This window comes from Prosopis cineraria, unplaced genomic scaffold (genome assembly GCF_029017545.1).
Source record: "Prosopis cineraria cultivar Desert tree isolate PC_DT_omini unplaced genomic scaffold, ASM2901754v1 PC1247, whole genome shotgun sequence".
Lineage (NCBI taxonomy): Eukaryota > Viridiplantae > Streptophyta > Magnoliopsida > Fabales > Fabaceae > Prosopis > Prosopis cineraria.
The window spans coordinates 26,529-32,528 of record NW_026556572.1 but is presented as its reverse complement, the minus strand read 5'-3'; positions in this window follow the sequence as shown (position 1 = coordinate 32,528).

Below are 6,000 nucleotides of genomic sequence, written 5' to 3'. Positions count from 1 at the left end.
TTTCTTTCTTCCCTATGGTTTCGGTCTGTTTTCGAAAATTGATAAATGTTGATTTTTGCACGTGCGCCCCTTATCAATTCAAACCTTTCTTTATGCCATGGCCCACTCGAACTTTGACCTACCTTTCTTCTAAGCTATCCAAAGATCTAAAACTATATTAGTCTCTTATAAACATTATTAATCAATAATTTATTTAATTTGACCAAAATACCCTTATAAATACTGATAATTCATAACTTGAAAACTTAAGATGTTACGGGGATCCTGTAACACACCAAATTTTTTTTTAAATAATTAACTCAACCATAGTTGGGTTACAGCCACCCAACACATTTTTACATCAATAATTTCAATATAAAATATTTTATAATTGGCTTCAACTCACACACTATAGCATTTCAGATAAATTTTTACCTCCCACATGCCATTAGGCTAAATTACATTTGTCCATCCTTATACTCCCAACAAGTAAAATAAGCAATTTAATAAATTTTCAATACAAGCCAGTTATTTGGCCTTATAATCATGCCATTTTAACCAATCCAAAGTAAACCAAATATTAAAATTATAGTCATCCAAATTGTACCAAAAATAGAAATAGTTTGAAAGGCATGATTACATTTATATATTCATATAATTGACAATAAACAAAAAGCCCTAATATTGGCAATATAACACATTATAAATCATAAATTAAATACCCAAAAGAGACAGTGGATCTATACCACTAAGCCTCTGGGACTCCTCCACGTGTCACTCGTGGCTCTTCTCCTAAAAATTATTAACCACATAATGAGACTCAAAAGTCCCAGTAACCAAAGCCAATTTATAATAGTGTATACAAACAGTTAAGTGTGTGCTTACTAAGTGAGAATTAAAAATAATATAATTCCAACAAATATAAGAAATATTACAATAAACACAAACAACCATCCTTATATCCCTCCATTAACCTTGAGCCGTAGCCCTCACTCGGTGTTAAATTACCCGGCCAAAGGTAGATTAGCCCGAGCCCTTACAAGCCACCTATTGAGCTCCAATAGGGGCGTACCACGTGGCACATAAATACAACAATAATAGAAAGTCTCCCAACACCTCCCACAATAATTAAACAAATTCATAATAATATTGCACAATTATACAATATTACAAAATTCATAATTTTCTCAATAATCACCCAATTAACATGAAGTAACACTAATCACAAATAAAAGCATGGTTACCTTGTGGCTTTTTCAATAAATTATTTCTTAAAATTTCTCTCTCACCACAATCTTCACCAGTAATACAATCTACAAATAACATATTATTATAAATATTAGTTCAATTTTGAAACTAATAAAATAATTATAATAATAGAATTAAAATATAATATATTCTTAATTTCAATCTTAATACAAATCTATAGTTAATACTATTAAGTAAAATTTTAACTCCTCTTTTAATTATCAATAAACATTAATAATCTAAAAATCAACTTCTAAACTAATTTCTATTATCAAAATTTTCTTTTTATTTCATAAATTCGTACCTAAAATACTCAAAAATTAAAAATTGAATCTCTCGCTTAGAATCATAATCCTATAACCATAATAATTCATTTCTCGTCCCAAATAATCATCTAAACTTCAATAAATCAACATATATTTCAGATCTAGTTTAGAATTTGATCCATAAGCCACAGATTCAAAGATCATCAATAAATTTATACTCTAGAACATTTATTATACTACTGACAACCTCAAAAATCATATTTATTCAACATAAATTCATCCCTCTTCTAGATCTTAAATTTTCTACCACTACAAACTCAGAAACCAAAGAAAAAGGATGACTAAGAAAAAATTTTAGAACACTTACTTAGTCTTGAAAAGCTTAAAATCACACCCTAAATATCCTATTAAAATTCTTACCTTAAAACCCAGCACCGGTGAACTTGGCTCACAGATGCTCTCTCTGCCTCAGCTCACGCACGAAAGAAGGAATGAAGAAATGAAAGGAAACGGGTGAGTTTTTAAAAATTCAGTGAGTCCCACACACATTTTTTTTTATTTACTCTTTCCTCTCTCTTCTTCTTTTTTTTTATTATTAAACATAATCATTGTCGTGAGAGCACCGAAAGTTCACTCCTTCTTCCTTTTTTTTTTAATACGTTTTCCCTTTTTTTTATTATAATATAATTTAATAATATATTTTTTTATTTTTTTAATTATTTTTTAATTATTTTTAATTTTTTAGAATTATATCCTAAGTTAGATTTAATAATCATCTCTTACTAATTTTCTTACCTCTAAATATTTTTTTATTTTTATTAACCCAAATTAACTATTAAAATTTAAATTGGAATGTTACAGATCCTAACATGAAGCATTTGAAAATAATTTATAGAGATATTTAAGTTATAAAAGCCATACACAGCAAAAGCACTCAAGGTATGTGTAAAATAGCTTTCAAAGAAATTGATGTGAAAACAAAATTCAACTAAAATGTGGGCCATACGCCATGGCTTGTGCCACATGCATTACAACATGTGACATAGAGGCACTAGCTCACGCTTTGTGCCATGTAGCTTATTAATACATGCACCATGGCATACATATTAGATTTTATTGTCAAATAGTAGTTTTTGATGTAAACTTCATATGTGCATCATTTTCACCTTTAGTGTCTAATTAGGGTGATTCAAGCGCCTAAACAAAACTTATTTTAAAATCTAACTAAGGACACTAGTTCCATTGAAATCTGATATTTCATTCAAAAGTTAGATACTCAAGTGTATTTTGATCATTTTAAGTTAAAATTCACCACTAGAGTATCACCATTTAAAATCACAAGTCATTGATCACTTCTAAGGCCTTGACCATATCTAACTGAATAAATTACACTTGATTGAATAATCATACATATAATATTACATATATGCACATATTGGCTTGTAAACTATCCTTTTTTACACATTCTTGGGTGTAACACTACATTTCACACAATTGGCCGAACTTTACATTTCTCACAATATACTTTTCTTCACATACACACATACTCATCCACTTGCCCATATTATCATATTTCTATCAAACACAAGTAATTACGCCCTACTAAGCTAGGATATGAAACTTAACCATACATACAAACATTCATAAAACTATATACATGTACTAATTCCTATGGCAACTTATATATACAAACATAACTTATATCTTTAAGTCATTACACCAAATTCTTACAATAGGCTTAGTCGAGAAATCTTTAATCTCGGCCTGAATCTTTCCCTTTAGCACTACTAACATCAGAACCTGGAAAAATGTTAAATAACCATGGGTAAGATCAAAATCTCAGTAACCAAAATAGCTTTTAATGTTTATTAGCACAAATAATCACATAAAAGTAAAGAAAACTAAAATAATTGTTTATATATCAATAGTAACATAGTTTTCCTTTTATGAATATTAGCACAAATAATCACATAAAAGTAAAGAAAACTAAAATAATTGTTTATATATCATATAGTAACATAGTTTTCCTTTTATGAACATTTTCACACAATCATATTTACTAGCATGATCATCTATCCACCAATCATCTAAGGCTCCCCAATGTTAAACTATAGGCTTTAATAGATCAATTACATATTAATTCGAGCACACTTTCAGTAGTAAAAACACCCAGCTAAATGTATTCTATCCCACCTCCAAACTATAGTTTTCCTCATCTCACATACTTGTGATAGAGGTGTCATTAACTCCTAACCGTACCTTAACGGGTATTAGAGAGTTATCAAACTGCTGGGATGTCTAAAGTAACAATGCCAGTATATCGCTGCACCGATTGTCCCATCATGCTAACCCAACCATGTAGATTTATTCACCTACATAATGTTCACACATCTACACATACCATAAGTAAACTCTCATCCCCTATGATCATGCTTTAACACGTATTAATCACAACTTCCACATTCTCCACTATATATGTATATGCTTAATACAAATAAAAATCTAACAATAGTTCAATAAACATTTCAAAATCATATTACATGCCCAAACTGTTTGTATTAAAAACCATGCACAGAACTCATAAACATTAAAATTATAATTTACACATTTACTTATACATAGTTATAATAGTTAAATAAGTATAACAAATATATAGTTACCTCAACCCTTTTGTTCGCAATAAAGGGTTACTCGTATTATACTCCCTTACTTAAGTCTCTTTAGCTACTCGACACATCACACATGAAGATCTACACGAAAACTAGCAACCAGAGTCAATTATTTTAATGCCTAAAAGTGCCAATTATAGCAATCAAGCACTTAAATGCTATCATTTCTCTTATTTAATTATATTCCTACTTACAACAGTCACTTACATCTTATTTCAAGCATTATTATGCTTATTCTCAAATTTCCTCTTTCTAAATCAACCAATTTGAACGAACAGCTTTAAAGCTTTATCGATTAGACTCAAACTAATCACAAAGTCCTAATTTCCTCTAAAAAAATCTATCTATTACTATAGGATAAGAAATTAACTTCTTAAAACCTCTAGATTCAATTTCTCAATAGTTTAAACTAAGAATAAATATGGTAGAATTGAAGGTTAAGGGCACAAGACTTACTTGATAAGTAACAGGTCAAAAACATTATCTTTGCTCTTGAGATTGGATGCCCTAGCAGAGGTTCTTCTCCCTCTCCCTCTCTTGTGCGTTTTTCTCATTTTTTCCTTTGCCTTCATAAGCTAATACATGTCTTTATCTATCAAAATTATGTACCATGTGCCGCAGTGCATCCAATACTAGCGTGGTGTATGACACAGTAAGGAAACTCCTCACCACACTCACATACTCTACTTCGCAATGTCATTCTTTCACTCCAATGTATCCATATAACATCCCAAAGAGTCAAAATAACATTCCATTATCCCAAAACCCTAATCTCACATTAAATTACTAATTCATCCCTTAACTAGCATTAATGCAAGAATCATGAATTCAGGATGTTACAGAAAAAGGGCGAGGGTTGTGGTTAATTGGTTGTGGGTGTCAAGTCACAACAAGGAGAAGATGAGAAGGAGTTAGAGAGTGAAAGAGAGAGTAGAAATAAAGAGAGACTGAGCAGAGAGAAGATGGGTTTTAGTGAAGATCTGCAATGGCTTATGTGTTATGGGTAACTCAATTCTTGGTTTCGTATTATTCGTATCATGATAACTAAACACTAATGTAATTTGATTCAAGTCCATGCCTCTCATTTCTTGAAGTTGACACTAGACCTTTTGGTATTTGCTATCCAAAACTTGAAGCATCGCTCTTAAAGTGTTATTCTCATGTCTCATGTCTTTCAACTTTTATTGCAGTGTTTCTTCTTGAACAAAGAAATAATATATATATATATATATCCCTATGAATTCCTCAGTTTCTTAGGGATGTTGCAATGTCAATTCAGTTTTTAGGAATAATTGTGAGTGAATTAATATTAGTTTCTAATTGTGCTCATGGAACCATCATGGATTTTTTGTTTCTCAATGTAAACTATGAATATATTGTTTTGCGGAACTAATGATTAGCCAAGGGAGAGGAAGGATTAGCAATAAACTTGCTTAGTCAAGAGCGAGGGAGGGAGAGCTATTGTCAATAGTCAAGAGAGAGAATAAGAGAAGAATGAGGAAAGGCCTTTAGGTTGGAGAAAATGATGCAATATAACCATGTCAGACTTCACATTAGCAAAATAATTCAACTATTCGCTTACACATTTATTTTCACAACCAAGTTGAGTTCTACAAATGGTTTTGGAATAGTTGCACCTATTAAATAAATGTTAGAGGTATTTTTGTAATCTCATCTACTTAATGATGTTAGATGATCTGAGAAAAAAACTTCATAGTAAATTTTTCTTTTAACCCTAAATTTTATATTTTATGCTAACATGTTACTATCAATAAGAACAAGGCAAGTTTTTTTTTTTTATCTCATGAAATTAGAAACCCGCTTTTAAGGATTGACAT